The sequence below is a fragment of the Cervus canadensis genome, chromosome 21, assembly GCF_019320065.1.
Source record: "Cervus canadensis isolate Bull #8, Minnesota chromosome 21, ASM1932006v1, whole genome shotgun sequence".
Lineage (NCBI taxonomy): Eukaryota > Metazoa > Chordata > Mammalia > Artiodactyla > Cervidae > Cervus > Cervus canadensis.
Window position 1 is genome coordinate 36242250 of NC_057406.1, and position 12571 is coordinate 36254820.

Consider the following 12571-nt stretch of genomic DNA (forward strand, 5'->3'; position numbering starts at 1 on the left):
GCGATGTTTCACCTCCTGACTTGTGAGGCTGTGATGCTCCTGGGCTATTTAAACTCCTGTCCCTGTTGACCGCATTGGGCTGGTGTTCAGAAAGCGGCCTGAGCTGGTTATGAAAAATGTATAATTTTTGAACGGAATCACAGGTATTTTTCAGAGACTGTTCAGCCTTCACAGGGCCTCTGATAGAAAATTCTCTAGGGCCTGTAACTTCCTTGGCATGATTTAAGAAATAACTTTCTACACTTAGAAAACAGCTTGTCTTTGGTTGGATTGGCTGGAAGCACAGCAGAAGGTGGATGCTGAAGGAATTTAGGGGCCAGGAAAAGATGATGGCAGGATTGGGCAGAGGAGAAGCTGGTAATGTGGGAATAACTGAAGCCTTGCATGCCCTTATGGGGAGCTCTGGAGCCGGGGTGGCCCTGCCCGGTTGTCTTCTATTGAGGCAGAGGGCTGGACCTGTGTATTCTTGAATCAGCCAGTGGTTGGCAGCTGGCTGCCCCTTCCAGGGGCATTACCTGAGGACCTTCTCTGTGAGCCAGCAGCAACCAGGGATGGATACACTTGCCCTAAAAATGAAATCTGGCTGGAGCACCCTGTCCCAAAGAATCTAACCAGCCCCTTAAGAGAGAAGCGCACAAAATACGTAGCACCAAATTCCCAACAGTGTGGTAAGTCCTTCTATCTGCGAAGTTAGAAAGTTTGATCCCTTAGCAAAACTGAAGGAAGAGGTCATACCCCTTTGTTACTTATAAATCAAACAGATCTCTAGCCTCTCCGAAGTTTGAGACACTTGGATAATATTTATACCTGGTTCCGGTGCCAGGGCCAGCTTCTGTACTTGTGAAATGGCCAACCCGTAATTGAGTAATTTTTCTCAAGTGTGAATTATTTTGCATATTTGGAATATTAATCGTGTGTGTACATGAATGCAGTTGTTTCTGGGATCCTTAATTCATGTTGAATTTATAGGATCGGTGGGTCACCACCACAAAAAGCGCGAAAGGCACACAGACTGTGAAACTCAGAACATTCCAGGGGGCCCTCAGGATGGAGGGTAGACCTGGGAGAGCTTCTGTCGAAAGCACTTTAGTCATGGCTGAGGATAATGATTTAGGAGTCACGTTGCCACAGGGTAAGTTAATGTGCTTTGAAAAAATGAATCAGTTTTCTGGCATTTCCAAAAGCCAGTTGTGCTCAGCAAGCGTCTGAGACTGTCTGGCATGGCTTGTGGTGTGAGTGGGATGAGTAAACAAGGCCAGAGTCAGTCAGTCATAATATCTTTCCAACTGCAGATCAAGTCATCTGCAAAACTGAACACTGCATTTTCTTTTAGTAAGTGAAGGTGGTGGTGGGTTCTGCCCACTCATCATCTCAGTAGTTTGGGTGTGTTGTGGATGATCTGGGCCTGGCACCAGCAGAAGTGGTAGAGTTTGTGTGTCCTGACCCGTGGACCTCACTTCCGGTGAATCCCTCTCAGCTCTGGAGTAGCCCTTGTATTCTTTTCTTGAATCTGCATTATCACCTGTGCTGTGCTAAGTCACTTGAGTCATGTCTGACTCTGTGTGACCCTAAGGACTGTAGCCTGCCACGCTTCTTTGTCCATGGGATTCTGCAGGCAAGAATACTGGAGTGGGTTGCCATGTACTCCTCCAGGGGAATCTTCCCGACCCAGGGATCGAACCCATGTCTCCTAAGTCTCCTGCATTGGCAGGCGGGTTCTTTACCCCTGACCACCTGGGAAGCTCAATATGATCACCCAGGAACTCTGTAATGCCTAGTCATGGGAAATGTTACCAGCCTCTTTCCATTATGGATGGAGTGGAGAGAGAAATAGGTCAGTGTCCCTTATTCAGAAACTGAGCAATTCAGCTGCCTTGGCCTTAGCTTCTGTATTAAAAACACACATCTCTGAACCTCTTGGAGGAATGCAGTGATTCAGTGGTTGCATGATTTACCGTCTGGCTAACTTTATTGTGTGGAAATGGTAGATGACATGAAATAAAAAGCTCTCCAGGTTTCCTCAGCTGAGAAGGAAATTAATGCAACATAGCTTTCTAGGTGGCTCAAGTGGTAAAAGAATCCATCTGCCTATGAAGGAAATGCAGGCAGGAGATGCAGGTTTGATCCCTGGGTTGGGAAGAGCCCCTGGAGGAGGAAATGGCAACCCACTCCAGGATTCTTGCCTGGAGAATTTCATGGACAGAGGAACCTGGTGTGCTACGGTCCGTAGTGTTGCACAGAGCTGGACACAACTTAGCAACTGTGCACACACACAGCGATCGCTGTAGAGGAAGAGCTGGAGAGACTGTGGAACACGGGCCCTCGAGGTGTACCTTCCTGAACCCTCCACTTGGAATGATCTTTCTCCCTGGGATCCTTGGTGTGAAGATTTGCTAGTGCAAGGAGCAGACATCCTACTTGGGGCCAAAGAAAGTTATAATATTGTGTATGTCTTCCTCTGGCTTCTCCATCTTTCTAAACATGCCTGCACATGTGCATTTATCACCGACTTTCTGGAAAGTTCAGAAGAGGAATCTCCAGCTGTGGTTTTTCATTGTGACTCACATCTGCAAAGGATGAATAAAGAAGAATTTCTTGACCAAGAAAGAAGTGCAGTCCTGCTGAGAGAGAAATAATTGCTGTTTGGAGAGAAACTCTCAAAGAACCAGAAGTTTTAAGAAAATAGGAAAGAGGGCTTCCCCTGTGGCACAGTGGATAAGAATCTGCCTGTCAGTGCAGGGACACAGGTTCAATCCCTGGTCTGGGAGAATTCCACTTACCAAGGAGCAACTAAGCGTGTGTGCCACAACTGCTAAGCCCAAACTCTAGGGCCCATGTGCCACAAATACTGAAGCCCATGTACCTAGAGCCTGTGCCCTGCAACAAGAGAAGCCACCGCAGTGAGAAGCCTGCACACCACAATGAAGAGCAGCCCCTGCTCGCCACAACTGGAGAAAGCCCACGTGCAGCAACAAACACCCAGGGCGACCAAAAATAATAATAAGTAAAACTTAAAAAGAGAGAGAGAAAAGAAAAAGATAGAGGAAGCCTGTTGAAGAAAGGAAGGCCCAGAGGTGAGCTACAAGGTGCTGCTTGGAGCTATGGGAAATAAATCTCGAACAAGTGAAATGGAAAAAGTCAAATGTAAAACACTGCCTGTTAGGGCTGGCTAGAGTCCAGGGCAGAGGCAGCACCACTGGGCTTGGAAACCCACTGAAACTCATTCCACACAGAACTGCCGCACCCGTCTACCCCATCTGCCTCCATCCACCTGGAGCAGGAGGTCTGACATGCTCCTGGGAAGGGTGCTCTTGGGCTGTTTTGAAAGTGAGACCTTGGGGAGAGTCTCGCCTCCTTCTGCAGCCGATGTTCATAACCTTCTCCAGAGAAGGCGTGGTGGTTAAGGACACAAGCTTGGGGACCAGGCAGATTTCTGCCCCTTGTTAAGTTGTGACTTAAACACTGGGCCTCAGAAAGAAGGAATGCTGATGAAGTCAGTTATGTTTCATAGGGTTATTGTGAAGAGTTTAGTGGAGCTTAATGCAGTAAGTGCTCCAAACCGTGTAACTGTTATTACTGAAAGAATTATAACTGGATTTGGAAAAAGCACCTTCCTGAACTCTCTGTCCCTACCATACGAACTTTGAACCTGACCTTGGCATCTGCAGGGATTTAAACACTAGCAGAGGCCTTGTGTGGAGCTGGACAGTAATCCGAGGCCCTGGGTGGGTTGTTGAAAGCATGTCCTTGCACAGGGCTCTGGGTGTCCATCCATGGCCCCTCCTGAGGGCTCTTGTTCTCAAAGCCCCTGACCTTTTCTGTAGGCAGTTCCGGCAGGGACATCCACACACATTAGTTTGGAATGGGTCTGAGTCCTATTTTTAAATATCCATGGATAATGGGTTGTTCCATTAAATATATGTAAATATTGATTCACCTCCTAAGCATTTCCTATGTACAAGGCACTGAACCTATAAAAGTGCAGAGCAAAATATTTGTCAGGGCTGCCTATTGTATGTTAGGAGGTTGCATGATTATGTTATTTGTGCCTTACTGCAACCCTAAGAGAGGAAGGTAATGTCAGTAGTTTTACAGAGATTAAATAGCTTGCTTAAGATTGGAGATAATGCCCACTTTCACTGCATGTAAGACACATTTCAGTTTCATTGAGGTTAAAATGAGAAAAAGTATATCTTTTTAATTAATGAAATGTAGTAAATAGTAGAGTCTGGATGCTACCCCATTCCTGTCTGATTTCAAATCTTGTGGACTTTTTTTTCCCCATCACAGGTAAGAGCTTAGCTTATCTGGTAAAGATTTAAAGAAGCACAGAGAAGAGGACAACTATTGTGTTAGTTATGGGCTTCCCTGGTGTCTCAGAGGGTAAAGCATCTGCCTGTGATGCGGGAGACCCAGGTTTGATCTCTGGGTCCGGAAGATCCCCTGGAGAAGGAAATGGCAACCCACTCCAGTATTCTTGCCTGGAGAATCCCATGGACAGAGGAGCCTGGTGGGCTACAGTCCACAGGGTCACAAAGAGTCGGACATGACTGAGCGACTACAGTTACTTGCTTACTTATTGTGTTAGTTAGGACTTACAAGGGGAGCAGTATCATAAAAGTTGGTGTTTATTGACCGCTTATGATGTTGCAAGGCTTTTCTGTGTTGTAATTCACAAGAGCATTTTAATCTTTATAAGCACTTTGAGGTAGATACTGTTATATTCTTTTTTACAAACAAGGAAACTGAGATAAGTACTTTTATCCCTATTTTCACATGAGAAAACTGATGCAGAAAACTTCCTGAGGTCACATAGCCTCACACTGAAGGTGAATTCTGTAACGTGGTAGTTAAAAGTTCAAATTTATTTACAGTCATGACAGATCTGACTGAGGTTCCAGAAGAGTGTGATCTGACGGAGGAGTGCCCATTGTCCTCTGGGAACACCTACCCCAGCCCTGGGTCAGGAAGAATTCTCAAGGGTGTGGCACCTCAGCCAGGACGGGAATGTCCATCTCTCCATTCGCTGCCACTGTGACGCCAAAAATAATCATGGTTCCCCTCGGTTACAGACCTCAGCTAGTCCCATCTTTCCAAACCTGGCATCGACTAGAAGGAACTGACTTTATTTATAATTTATATCCTCTCCATGTCCAAAGAGCAAGTGACATAGTTTAAAAGGAACACTGTAAATTAGGAAGTTGTTGGAGAACTAGAAGACTGGCTCTATGGAAGTTCTTGGAGTTCCCCAAATAGGAAAATAAAACCAAAACATTTGATGACATTGTGTAATTTAAGTTACCTGCAGATGACTGGCCAAGTCATCATTTGACAGCTTTCATGTTGAGTCCTGCCTTTTCAGGCCCCGGGAGAACCCCGTCTGTGCTCACCCATCACCAACTGACCAAAGTCTCTGTAGCAACTCAACTAGTACTTGGCTTTTCATTTTTCTCCTATTCCTTTTATGGAATTAGTGATTTTTATCTCAAGTTGATGTGTTGCTAAAGAATGTGAAGATTGTGTGCCAAGCTGCCATCTAGAAATAAAGCAGAATATATTTAAATGGATAGATTTTTCTGTCATTTAAAAATAAATTTTGACAGATTCCAGTGCATAAGTAGACAGATATTTAAAGACATTGAAAGTGCTTGTAGAACATGTAGAGTCCTGAATTCTGATTAGCAATCTGTATTCCAGGTTTGTTTTTGCTCCTCAGGAACCCCTGGCCCCTAGTTTCCTTATCTTTAAAACAAGGGAGGTACATTAGATATCCCCAAACTTCTCAGGCTCTGAAACCTTTTGGTTCAAACATATCTAATAAGTTCAAACATGGCTTTTGTTTCAATTCACCAGGGTGCCTGCCTAAAGCCAATGTTGAATTTGTTCCTTTGTGAATTGTATTGTCAGTGAATTGAAACGGATACTATGTTTTAAATTCTGATCACCTGTAGACTGCTTTTCAGAGGGAAAGTGTGGACATTTTTCTTCCCCATCTTTTGAATAGAGAGACTCATTGTTAATGAAGAGAATTGAGCTGCAGTAGGTTTGGGTCAAGATGCTCCTTTGCTGCAGCCATCCCTGACAGTTGACTGCAGAGCTAGTGTCTCGCTGGGCTGCCTTGAACTGCGGTTAGGAACACTGATGCTGTGGGTCAGCTTCAAGGAGGGGCAGGAACGGAGAATGACCGTTTGGGTAGCTTTGGCTGAGGTCAGCTGGGCAATGGCACCTGGAAGTCGGGATGAAGGGATAGATGGTGCTGAGGATGGGAGAGGAAAATGCATTCATATTCAGCTTACTGGACCAGAGTGTGATTCCAAGTCCATGTCTCACCGGGGAAAGGTTCTTCTCCTTTCCTGTGGTTCAAGGCTGTTTGGTGACACTGAGCTTATATACTGTGGCATGACCCCGGTCACTGCCCTGGGTGGGGGACAGGGGGTGATTGGAAATAGAGATGAACTCAGGCGACGCTTCTTCACATCGGTGACTGACAAGTCTGATGGCTTCTGCGGGCCCTCGACAATGCCGCCTCTATCGTGGCTTAGCCCAGCTGGGTTGGGGATTGTGCTCACCAGGGCGCTGTGTGAATGCTGTTTTGTGCCCTGCTGTTGTGTTTTCCTGTGCCCTTTCTGGCTTACAGATAGCACGCCCTTACTGCTGTCTGGCTGGAGGCCTTTGGCTGCCCTGCTGGATAACCAGCCCATCTGCCATGTACAAGCAGACTTCGTAAATTGCCCTGCAGAAGCCAAAGCACCCAGCATATTATGGGACATGTTGCATGATGTGTGATGGGAAAGTCCCCATGGTTGGTGAATTCTCAGTCAGCAGCCTTCACATCATGTGGCTAACTCTCTAGGGGTCGTGATTACCTATCGATTGATGACCTGTGAATTGAATAGAAAACAATTCTTGTCTGCAGAGTTTATCTGCATTGATACGATAAAGAAAAGATCCTTAAGAATGCTTCTTGATCACTTTGGGCCTTATACTCAGGGACTCAGCATGCACTGGGGGAGCCACTCACATCACTTACATCCCTCGCCCTCATCTGATTTCCTTAGTAATTCTGCATACCTTTGAGACCATTTTCGAGTGTCCTCTGTTAGAACAGGGAGATGGAACTGGCTGTGCGTGCTCAGTCACTCAGTCGTGTCCGACTCTTTGCAACCCCATGAACTGTAGCCTGCCAGGCTCCTCTCTCCATGGAATTTTTCAGGCAAGAATACTGGAGCGGGTTCCCATGCCTTCCTCCAGGGAATCTTCCAGACCCAGGGATCAAACCTGCGTCTCTTGCATCTCCTGCATTGGCAGGCGGATTCTTTCCCACTGCACCACCTGGGAAGCCAATATCAAATGGTTCTGATCTCTGGTGGCCTCAGCCTGCAGCTGTTGAAGCAGGGTTTCAGTTCCCACCCAGAGACTGAGGTCGGGCTGAGGCAGTGAGAGCGCTGAATCCTAACCATGAGACCACCAGGGACCAGTGGTCAGTGACAAGGCCCTGGCCCTTCACTGTGTAGAAATGAATTTCCACCTAGAGACAGAATGTAGTGAAACAAGTAAAGTGTTTATTAGGAGGAAAATGAATACAGTAGGTGTGGATAGACACGGGCAGACTCAGTGAGTCCTGCCCTCGTGGTGGTTTGAATCACTTTTAGGGGACATTTCTTCTGGGTTTCCTTTGGCCAGTCATCTGGCTTCGCCTGGTTCTAAGTCCGTATTTGGTGTATCTCAGGGTCCTCCCATGTATGCACACAGCTCTTAGCAAAGGTGGATTCTAGCCAAGAGATCTATGGGTAGGTTGACATCACTCACTGTGAGGTAACGCCCTGTCCTGTTTGACCTCCAGGGAGCCTTTCTGTGCATGTGTGGTCAGAAGGATCTCCATAACTTCAAGAATGAGAAGTATGTGGTCGCTGTCTCTTCTTTGGGCAGTGCCCAGCCTCCTCCATCATCCTACTTTTATGGAGTTTTCTGCTGTTACGGAGTTTCTGTCCATAGGAAACTGTTTAGCCTGGGGCCCTTCTATCTGCTGCCTCAGTTCCTACTGGTTTTCTCTTCTCCAGGTCTCCTAAACTGAATAGCTAGGATGCTTTCTGAATTATATGCATTATTTAAATAACTGGAGAGGCTAGGTGCGCTGGATAAACCTACTGTCTTACAAATGAAGGAGGACACAGAAAGGCCACTGTGGGAAATGCCGATGTTTCAACAAAGGTTAACTTGATACCAGGACTGCTTAACAATCCCCATCTGGGTAACCCCGAGTGCTTAGATGTGTGTTATGGTGAATGCGTTAAAACTGGCAACTTGTAGACATGAGCTGGCCGTCCTATTGAGGCTCTGGTTAAGTTCTGGAGATAATGCGTAGCCAAGGGAAGACAACGCCAGGGACTTCCCTGGTGGCCCAGTGGTTAGGAATCTGTCTGCTAATGCTGGGGACACGGGCTTGATCCCTGTTCAGGGAAACTCAGATCCCATGAGCCTTGGAGCCACAGAGCCTGCACACCTCAACTACTGAACTCTGTGCCACAGCTAGAGAGTCCTTGTGCCGCAACAAGCACTTCATACATGATGCAACAGAGATCCCGAGTTCCACAACTAAGACCTGATGCAACGGAGTAAATAAACATTTTTTTTAAAAAAAGTCAGCGCTGGTGCTGGTGAGACAGCTCCACGCTGGGGCCAACAAAATTGTTTTTAATCAGCTATTCCTTACATGTTGCCATTCACCAGTTCTCCCAGCCTTGCGAAGCTGATTGTTCTATTTAAAATGATTGCTTAATGAAAATTTGTATTTTCTTTGGTTTAAAAAAAAAAGATGTGCATTAGGAGGAAATGACTTGGAGGTTAGCTCACCACAATGTTCTTATTCAGCATTTTCATCAGTGTTGGGAATTGTGGTTGAAACATAGCTGGGAGAGACAGCTGATGACAGTCAGAATCCAGAAAATAATCTGTACATGACACGGTAAAGTGAAGCTGGTAATATTTTATTTTTTGAGCTGGTAATATTTTAATTAACAGGGTTATATGTCATGTTGTGACTTTACATCTTAAAAAGCTAAAAGTGGTGTAACTTGGTTTGACAAGCTTCCTGGAGGTTGTTTTCAAGTGCAGAGATGGTGATGCTGTGCTAACAGAAAGTTAAAGGGGACCTCACCACATTCAGCAGGTTTCATGTCCAGTTTCTTGGAGACAATGGTCCTTTTGTGTTCCAGGTCAGAGATCCTAGTGCTGGACTCCATACATCCCATTTTAAGAGGAATGTTGCCAAATCGGAAGGTTTCCGGTGGTGGGATATAGAGACAGTGTGACCAGGGGTCTGGAAATCACGTTCTGTTAGGAGTGGTTTGGAGAACTGGGACTTGATGTCCTAGGAAGTTAAGGGAGACAGGGCTGCTATTACAGAACTTGTCTGCTTGCCAAACAGGAGAGGGAATAGGCTTGTATTGTTTGATCCCCAAGGACAGTCCTAAACTGTCAATGAGGCTGGGTGGGGCAGGCAGGCTGACTCAGGGAAGGCAGGCCCTTCCAGTAACTGAGTAAATCTAGCCCTTTAGAGGAGGTGGTAGGATTCATCCAGATGTAATAGAAAACATTCAGGCTTTGAGTGGGAGCCTGAATGTAGATGTTGGCTCAGGTCCCCTTCAACAATAAGGTTCTATGATTTTGTAAATTGGCCAGCTCCTCCTGGTTCTTTTCCAAAATTATTTTATTTGGAGAGCTAGCATGATGGAAGAAAGGCATGGTGGAAGAAAGGCATCGCTTTCCTGTGGCACCGGTTATGGAAAGTACAACTGCTTGTTTCTGATGAGAGCTGAAAAAGTTCTGGAAATTTTCTAAACATGACTTTTCTTGTTTCTTATTTTCTGCAGATCCTGTTAGGACTATACGTTCCTTATTCCTTTCTTTGGTTTTATGTTTGACTTGAGTGGGCTAAATAATAGTGATTTTTATATGCAAAAAAAGGTTGCTACCGGCTTATTTGTTTGTTTTCCTTCCTGATGTGAAAGCTAAGCCTTGTTTTCCTCTTCTTGGCAGAAAATTGTGCTTTTCTTTAGAGGAAATCATAAATCATGGTTGAAGGCAAAAAAAAAATTTAACCCAACTTTCCCCCTTTCTCTAAGGAGTGACAATCACTTGGCTATGATACAGCAGTACAAAACAGAATTAAAGCATTAAAGCCTTTTACCTATTAGCAAGCATGTATTTTCGTTGGCTCAAATCCTTTTAAGAAATATTGTTTTTTGGGGAAAAAAACCCCCTGTTTTATGATAGTGGTCCTGATTCTTTTATCAAGTATATTTACTTTTTTAAGCATGCTGGGTACCATTTTACATAATATTATGAATAGCTTAAATCATGGTCTTATGGTTGAAAGAGGCTATGCATTGGAGAGAAATTCCAGTTATTCATTTGTCAATGTTACTCTTTCATTCAATGTTTAAAACGTAAATTGTGAGAAAAATTGAATTATGAGAAATGAATATAGAGTATTTTGAAATTAACAACTATCCTACTGAAATAAAACTACTTCCTGACTACATCTGTTGCTTTTGGAGTATATTTTAGTATAATAACATACCAGTTTTGAGTCATCTTGTTGTGGTTGATATGCTGGTTCCAAGACCTGCTTGGAGAAATTAAAAGTTTGATGCAGGTTTTTGGTTTTCTACATGCCTAAATGTAAGAATTCTGACATACAGGTGGCTAATATGGCCATTCCTATGGCCATTAACATTCATTTCTGTATTTAAATGAAAAAGATATTGAAAGAAAGAGACTTGAGTCTTTATGAAGGTTTCCATTCTTTGCCAGTGATAACATTATCACAGAATGAAAAACCTGTTTGGGGATATCCTCACACAGGAGCTATCATAGTAATACCCCTAACTGATAAAAGACTAGGTCCTGTGGGCTTAGCTTACATTACTAGTTATACAGATTTGTGAAAGCTTTGATTTGAGGTTAAGTTTACTGGAGGTGGGAATTCAAAATGGAATCTTGTGTTTATTCCTGAGAATCTGGAATGTCGTCCGCATTAGGATTGTTGTCCTTTAAAGAAGGAACAGGAAATGTCTGTTGTGCTTTGCTGTTGGCAGCCTGGATTTGTCTTGATTCAGAAGTTTTCTTCTTGTAGGCTGCTTTCAGGCAAACCCAGCCCTGACATCAGGAGACATCTCCTGACTAGGAGAGGGCACTTCAGAAGAATGGCTCGCAGAATTGCTCATAAATCATCTAACTTCTCACTTGGAATTGTTGGAGGCTAATAAATTAATCTACATAGGCCTGCAGTTCTAAGAAGATTATTTTACATTTGCTCAGGCATAATATTTGGAGGGAAGCGGGAAAGGGATTAAGAATCTCAAAATTTCAAAGACCTCCCTTTTACGAGTCCCCCTGAACAACAAAAACCAAAAAAACCACTTTGAGTGAGACAAGGCTTACTGACTTGTCCAGGTGACCTTAGATTTTAATTTCAAAATCCGAAATTGTGTTAAGTTCTCTCATTTGATAATCCCCTGCTTTGGGCTGTATATGTATGTTTGAGGGGGGTAGAAAAAGGGAGTCTGCTTTAGAAATCTCTTAATAGCTTGAGTTATTTTTAAATTAATAAAGGAAAAAAATTTTCTCCTCCTGCTGAACTTTTTGTATCAAACTAAAGTTTTTAGAAGTAACATCACGGTGATAGGACTTCCCTGGTGGCTCAGATGGTAAAGCGTCTTGCTTACAATGTGGGAGACCTGGGTTCGATCCCTGGGTCGGGAAGATACTCTGGAGAAGGAAATGGCAACCCACTCCAGTACTCTTGCCTGGAAAATCCCATGGTCAGAGGAGCCTGGTAGGCTATGGACAGTCCATGGGGTCGCAAAGAGTCAGATACGACTGTGCATCTTCACTTTCACTTTCATGGTGATAATACTTACTTTTCCATAAGAAAAGGGAATAATCTGAAAAAACTAAACTGTGTAGGTGTTTATCAAGTATCTAAAAAGTCTGTAGAATGATAGTTCTTATCGATGATTCAGTTCAGTTCAGTCACTCAGTCGTGTCCGACTCTTTGCTACCCCATTAACTGAAGCACCAACTCCCGGAGTCCACCCAAACCCATGTCCATTAAGTCGGTGATGCCATCCAACCATCTCATCCTCTGTTGTCCCCTTCTCCTGCCCTCAATCTTTCCCAGCATCAGGGTCTTTTCAAATGAGTCAGCTCTTTGCATCAGGTGGCCAAAGTATTGGAGTTTCAGCTTCAGCATCAGTCCTTCCAGTGAGCACCCAGGATCTCCTTTAGGATGGACTTGTTGGATCTCCTTGCAGTCCAAGGGACTCTCAAGAGTCTTCTCCAACACCACAGTTCAAAAGCATCTATTCTTCTGCACTCAGCTTTCTTTATCATCCAACTCTCACATCCATACATGACCACTGGAAAAACCATAGCCTTGATTAGTCAGACCTTTGTTGGCAAAGTAATGTCTCTGCTTTTTAATATGCTGTCTAGATTGGTCATAACTTTCCTTCCAAGGAGTAAGTGTCTTTTAATTTCATGGCTGCAGTCACCATCTGCAGTGATT

General features: G+C 44.3%; 1 protein-coding gene across 15 annotated transcripts in view; it reads left to right on the forward strand.

Annotated features, from left to right (window-relative positions):
* The window catches only part of PPFIBP1 (PPFIA binding protein 1), a 195949-nt gene that overhangs the window by 19876 nt on the left and 163502 nt on the right, over positions 1-12571 (forward strand). The gene's annotated exons all lie outside the window — the stretch shown is intronic.